The sequence below is a fragment of the Onychomys torridus genome, chromosome 11 (assembly GCF_903995425.1).
Source record: "Onychomys torridus chromosome 11, mOncTor1.1, whole genome shotgun sequence".
Taxonomy (NCBI): Eukaryota; Metazoa; Chordata; class Mammalia; order Rodentia; family Cricetidae; genus Onychomys; species Onychomys torridus.
Window position 1 is genome coordinate 23,043,452 of NC_050453.1, and position 7,543 is coordinate 23,050,994.

At 41.3% G+C, this 7,543-nt stretch overlaps 1 pseudogene; it reads right to left on the reverse strand.

Moving 5' to 3' along the window:
- Positions 1–960: 960 nt before the first annotated feature.
- On the reverse strand, positions 961–2,306 carry LOC118593299 (annotated as a pseudogene).
- Positions 2,307–7,543: the final 5,237 nt, after the last annotated feature.

Below are 7,543 nucleotides of genomic sequence, written 5' to 3' on the forward strand. Positions count from 1 at the left end.
TGCGGGGTTTCAGTTCAGTGAGGCTTTTTGGTAAAGATTTGGGGCAAATATTGACCTATCCTCTTTGCATACAGGCCAACTGCTTGAGTTTGCTGAGGGCAAACCTGCTGAATGGCTTGAGTTTTGCTTTGCAGTACTAAGAATGGCATCCAGGACTTCACATCTGCTATGTAAGTGCTCCACCACTAGGCTATCCCTCCAGCCTAATCTACTAAGTGTTTTCTTTTGTTTTTCCAATTACCTTATTTAAACTAATAAAAGGGTCATAATTTTTTCATGCCATATGTACTTGGTTCTTTAGATAATAGTTGTGACAAACAATAGAAAGAATTAAGAACACTGTATTTGGGGTCTGGAGAGATGGCTCAGTAATCAAGAGCACTTGCTGCTCTTGCAGAGGACCCACACTTCATTTTGTAGAATTCACATGGTGGTTCACAACTATCTGTAACTTATAACTCCAGTCCTAGGGGATCTGACAACCTCTTCTGCCCTCTGAGGACACCAGGCATGCATGTGTTGCACATACACATATACCTGTAGGCAAAACATTCATACACATAAAAATTTTTAATTGTTTAAATGCTATACTTCAATGCAGCATTTTTAAATGATCCATACAAAACATCAATATTTTGGGTTGTACATAATTAAAGAAGTACCTCATTTTTTGAAATACTGTTATAGCCAATACATAGAGGCATGCTTACTGTGGCCCCAGGAATGCAATTTAGAAAAGAAAAAGAGTCACACTGGAATGACTCAATTTCTTGAAAATCACTGAGCAAGAAAAGCAACATTGGACTTCCATATCTATTCTATACAGCTTCTATGAACTACCTTGACTTAAATCCAAGAGCAAAGTTAAGAAATCCCACCTCTATTTTTGGTAAACAATTGTGTGGTAAACTCAGATGACTCTTCTCCTGGGTTTTACCTGGAACTGGCCTTTTAGATATTTTATTTAAAAGAGGGCAGGTTCTGCACTTTCATATGGTATCATCAATGTCAGTATTTCTTACCATCATCATCTTTAAAGCAATACAGCATAGGCTAGAGTCCCTGCTAAGGCAACCTCAGATTGCTCCAGTTTATTTTGTGCATCAGTTTTATGGCAGTCTTGTTTATGTTGGTCTCCAGTACCATTCCCCCATTACTATTTCTGCAAGAATACCGTGAACCTTGTGTACATGGAATGCTCAATCCAGTCCACATACATTTTCAAACATTTATGTAATGTCTCTATTAAAGCTTGAATTAGATCTAAAATGCCAAGTATGCTTGCTGAGGAATTCACACAGAAGACAAATACAGTGTTGCATAAAGTCTATAAATCTGTTTGTTGTCAGATCTTCTAATGAATAATCCTCCTTGTAGGAAATTATGAACGTGTCCATTTCCCTTAGACACCAATGGAAAGCCTCCCTGATGGTTGGCTGATAGGTCTCCACAGTAGAATTGGAGAGCTTCGGCTTCCTGTAGTTGTTGAAGATGAGGATGGCTTTGATTTTGGCTGGGCCAGGCTGTCCTTGTAGGCACTTGTGCCTCTAGGGTAGGCACAGAATGCAGGGTGGGAGCCGGTCCCCCTTGAGCCTCACTTGCTGCTTTCCCAGCCATCCCCTCCCAATAGTTTTTGATCATAGAGACACACAAGAGGCAGGGAACACATGAGATTGAGGCTTGGTCTTTGCCCCGAAACTTCTAAAGAAGTTCTTTAACTTCTTAAGAAGTCTTAACACAGGTTGTTGTAGGATAATCTTTTTGTACACTGTTAAGATGTGTTTTTGCCAAGACACCATCTGATTGGTTTAATAAAGAGCTGAATGGTCAATGCTACTCAGGAAAGGATAGGTGAGATTTCCAGGCACCAAGACTCCAGGAATTCACCAACCAAGTTGAACATACAGAATGGAGGAGAGGTTAAAAAAAAAAGCCATTTGTGGCAGAACATAGATGAATAGAAGAAGCAGGTTAATTTAAGTTATAAGAACGAGTTGGGGACAAGCCTAAGTTAAAGGCCAAGCTTTTATAATTAATAAGAAATCTCCATATCATTATTTGTGAGCTGGTGGTCCCAAAAGAAAGTCAAACAATAACAGGTAGTAGATTTCTACTCTAGTTTCATCTCTGTTGCTGTGATAAAACATTCTGACCCAAAGCAACTTAGGGGAGGAAAGGGTTTATTTCATCTTAAAGATTACAGTCCATTGTTGAGAGCAGGGTAGAAACTCAAGGCAAGAAACTAGAGACAGAAACCATGGAGGAGCACCACTTACTGGCTGGCTCACTGTCTCACTCCAGCTCATGCTCAGATAGCTCCTTATATGACCTAGAACTCCTGCCCTAGGAATGATACTGTCACAGTGGGCTGGGCCCTCCTACATCAATTATCAATAAAGACAGCCTCTCACAAACAAGTTCACAGGCCAGCCTGATAAAGACAGTTACTCAGCTGCGATTCTTTTTCAGGTGATTCTTGGCTGTGTCAAGTTGTCAGTTGCTAACAAGGACAATATCCATGTGTCCACAAGGTACATCTTGCATTGGTATGCAAAAGGGGCCTATAAGTATGTCACATGGGGCCTAATGTTCAGAGTAATACTATGCTTGAGTTAATGTTCTGCTGTCACCATCTAAATCCTCAACCATTCCATCTTTCAACTCGTGTTTTTTAAGCCAAACCATTAGAGCAGTGGAGCATGTATATGAGAGGAGGACATATACGGAAGATGTTGCCCTATTCACTGCCCCGGCCAGTGGTTTAGCATCCTTGAAGCCAGCAGAGCTACCAGCTTGAGAACAGGCTGCCATATACCTCTAGATTCTTAAAAATTGGATTTTGGGTTAATGAGTAAGAATGATGTCAAAACTTGAGGGAAAATGATTGGAAATGATAACTCTATTCTGTCACAGTTTATTAATGATGACTAAAAGACAAGCCAAAGGAAGTGAAACACATGTCCAAAACCAAAAATGATATGCTATGTTTTGGAACATCATGAATGTATCTTTGCTTACTAAATTCTGTATAAACCAAGAGGCATTCTGGCTGCTAGTCAGGCTGCAAGAGTCTTCTGACCACCATGGCCTGGCTCACTTCCTTCCCTCACCAACTCCTTACATCCTCTGCTGGAACCTGTCCTGCCCTGGGATGGCTTCCATTAGAGCAGGACAAGCCAAACTGAGATGCGCTTCCTCTCTGTCCTTCTCTCCTAAAACAAAACTGAGAAGTGTCCTGTGGGTGATCCCGCCCCTCACTGCTCTTGCTCCCGCCCATCTTTAGATCCTGCCCTCATCCGGAGCTGGACTCCAACAGTTATTGCAAAACACAGATACATATATGAGCGACAAAATATGAACTGGGTAATTTCAATGATTTCACATATAAATGAAATGTTCTTCTATTTGCATTTAAAACTGACTTTATGATATGCACAGTAAAATTTATGATAGTGATTTAAAATTTAGTGTTTTATTGATAGCAATAAGTGAATGTAAAAATGTCTCAGATGGAAAGAGAAACTGCAGATTAAAAAAACATTTTGTAATTCAGACTTTAAATGATATCTTTTTCCTGCATTTTAAACAAGGAGCTCACATTTTTATGCTTGTGTTATAGCAGAAATTCTGTATCTGGTGCTTATGACCTGGACCATCTAAGATGAGATTTGCCTCATATTTCCAAGTTATCAGAATGGATAGTAGTAATGTGGTTCCTGGAGAGGCATTACCTGCCTCGGCATCCAAGGAGCATGCTCATTTGTGACATAAAGAGACATTTCTTTTCTCATTACTGTTTCCCCAAAGTATACCTTTTCATTCCATTCCTCCTCTCCCATCAGGAAAACTGGGGACGAGAAAAGGGTGCTACTTCCAGAAGGGAGGCTGAGATAGCCCAATTGGAGGAGGCAGTCTGCTGCCTTAAGGAAGCTAGGATAGCCCAATTGGAGGAGGCGGTCTGCTAAGGTCTGAGGTTGGAATGGGACCATAGGCTGAGCTGAGGGAGAAAGAGCAGCTGTCTTAGGGAGCACAGCCAACTTCTGCTACCGGGCAAAGTCCAAACTCTCTTGCATGCATTTATAATGCAGACAAAGTAGCTGCTCTCCAACCATCAGTAGTTCAAACCCAAGACCCTTGCATTATGTCATTCTGCTTCCCAGACTGCCACATCAGTTCCATGTTTTCTGTTGACTAGAAGCAATCACGTGACTATAGCTGATACGAAGGAAAAAGACCAATTTTCTGATGATCAAAGGAGAAAAGCGAACAGTTTGGTGAACAAGTAATATAGACTCTGTCAACAGGATGTGTGGAGAAGGGAAGGGCTTTACTTATTTATTTGTTGGTTCGTTTATTGTTTTGTAGCCAGTAAAAGGAGAGGTGGAGAAGACTGATCTAGGTAAGCAGAAGGTGGTCTATGGTGGGAAGTGTCCTGCAGGAAGACAGCATCCTTTAGTGACCTCTAAGTTCCAGGCCCATGAGGAGATGTAGAGGAGGGGACATAAAAGAATAAATCCTAGGCGTTACTAAAGGGTGAGTCTGGCAACTTCTGTCTGCTTGTAACAGAAGACCGTGCTGAGGATACCAGGTCGGGTTGATGGTTTTACTGTGTCTAATGACACAGCTAGTGTTTGAGTTGCTGCTTCTACAGAGACAAGTGAGGAAAGGAGACCTGAGCACTCACTCAGGTCCCCATGAAAGGCTTGGGGCGGGGGTCGGGTGGGGGCAAAGCCTTGTGACAAAGCTCATGCTCAGTTCTCAGGAAACAAGACTTACTTCTATTCACAGGAGACCTAAAGGGGCTCTGTTCAAAAGGAGGGAGCTTGGAAGAATGGGAACCCCTGGCGTGGCATGGATGTTAGAGGTAACACAGCTGGCCTTTTAGATGCACTTACTCATAGGCATCAAGATCTCTGTATTGTGTGTTTCCTACTTTGTCCAAATGGATGGAACCAGTACTTATGAAACATTTTGGAACAACTGCAAAATTCTGCTTTGAAGATATCAAATATTTATTTACACAGATAAGAAAACATTTGTGGGAACAGGCATATAGTCCCAGCAGTAGAGTACCTGCCTAGCATATACTAAGATCTCACACAGATTAAAATAAATTATCTTTAAAAAAAAAAAACCAAAAGAGCAGAATCCCATCCCCAGCTCTGTCGCAGAACACCTGCTGTGGTCTCCTTTTTCTCTCCAACTCCATCTCTAATGGATCACAAAGAACTTCTCCAAACTTCCCTCCCCCAATTCATCCCATTATTCCAGGCTCTAATACCGGCAGGCATTCCTTGCTAACACATCAGCTGAGCACAGAAAGGGATAAGTTAACTCAAGACCTTCACCACTCCCTTCTCTCCTCCAAATCCAGTCCCCCAGTCTCATCCCCAGCTCTGTAACAGAACACCTGCTGCAGGCTTCTCTCTATGCAACCCCCTCCATATTCTGTGGCTCCTGTGGCCCTTCCCCTTCCTCCCCCCACTTATTGCTTAATTGCAGGCCCCAATTCTATCAGGCAGGCCCTGGGAACACTGAAGGCCACTCCTGCCAGAGAAGCAGGTAGGCTGCTGCAGATCTTCCCCTCTCCTTCTGTTCCTCCAGATCCAGTCCCCCAGTTTCATCCCAGTGCTATAGCAGACCTTCTGGGTGACCTCTCTTCAGTGCCCACCCCCATTCCACAGGACACTAAATAAGAAGATCCTGGTTGAACAGTTTGTTCTCCTCCCTTTTGTGACCCCCCCCCCCAGATCCTTAGTTTATCCCCTTTCCTAAGTGTCAGCTCTCAATAAGCAGGAACACATTTTACCTGGAACCCCAAGAGGTCACACCTTTCAGGTCCACAGAAAATTTCCTACCAGACAACACACAGCTATTACACTTTCCTAAAATCCAGAGAGGAAACAGAAACCAAGGAACAAAGCACCACCCAACAAAGAAAAAAACTGAAATCAGCACTGAGATCTATAACCATTCCAATCCTGGGTGCCTAGACACCAGCATCAAAACACAGTCAATAGCAGCCAGGGTAATATGTCTCCACTAGAGCCCAGTAACCCTACCACAGCAGACCCTGAGTATTCCAACATAGATAGGTACAAGAAAAAAGACCTTAAAACAGCCTGTATGAAGATGATAGAGGTTCATACAGAGGAAATGAATAAATCCCTTAAGGAAATTACAAATAGTGAAAGGAAATGATTACAATTGTTCAAGAACTGAAAATGGAAATAGAGTCAATAAAGGAAACCCAAACTAAGGGAATTCTGGAAATGAAAAATTTAGAAATTTGAACAGAAACTACAGAGGCAAACTTCACCAACAAAATACAAGAGATGGAGGAGAGAATCTCAGGTATTGGAGGTGTGATAGAAGAAATGGATGCATTGGTCAAAGAAAATGTTAAATCTAAAAAACTACTGACATAAAATATTCAAGAAATCTGTGAATCTGTGAAAAGACCAAGACTAAGAATAATAGGAATAGATGAAAAAGAAGCCCAGCTCAAAAGCCCAGCAAATATTTTCAACAAAATCATTGGAGAAAATTTCCCTAAAAGAAGGAGATACCTATCAAAGTACAAGGATCATACAAAATACCAAATGGATTAGATCAGAAAAGGAAGTCCCCTCAACACCTAATAATCAAAAGACTAAATGTAGAGAACAAATAAATAATATTAAAATCTGCAAAGAAAAAAGACTAAGTAACATATAGAGGAAGACTTATTGTAATTACTCCTGACTTCTCAGTGGAGACTCTAAAAGCCAGAAGGGGCTGGAAGATGTGTTTCAGACTCTAAGAGAGCACAGATGCCATTCTAGACTACTACACTCTGCAAAACTTTCAGTCACCATAGATGGGGAAAATAAGATAATCCATGATAAAGCCAAATTTAAATAATATTTTCCACAAATCCAGACCTACAGAAGATGCTAGAAGGAAAACTCCAACCTGAGGAGGTTAACTACAACCATAAAAACACAGAGAATAAATAATCTCAGACCAGCAAAACAAAAAAAGGAAAACACACACACACACACATACACACACACACACACACACACACACACACACACACATCACTGCTGCCACCACCCACCACCACCACCACCACCACCACCACCAACACCACCACCACCACCAACAACAACAAAATAATAGGAATCAACAAACACTTTTCAATGATATCTCTTAACACCAATGGTCTCAATTCCCCAATAAAAAAAGACATGGACTAACAGAATTGGTGCAAAAACAGGATCCATCCTTCTGCTGCATCCAAGAAATATACCTTAACATCAGGGTAAAGGGTTGGAAAAAGATATTCCAAGCAAATTGACCTAAGAAGCAAGCTTGTGTAGTCATTTTTATATCTAACAAAATAGACTTCAAACCAAAACTAATCAGAAGAGATAGGGAAGGACACTATGTATTCATCAAAGAAAAAATCCACTGAGGAGAACATTGCAATTCTTAACATCTATGCCTCAAACACGAAGGCACCCAAGTTCATAAAATAAACAGTACTACAGTATAAATC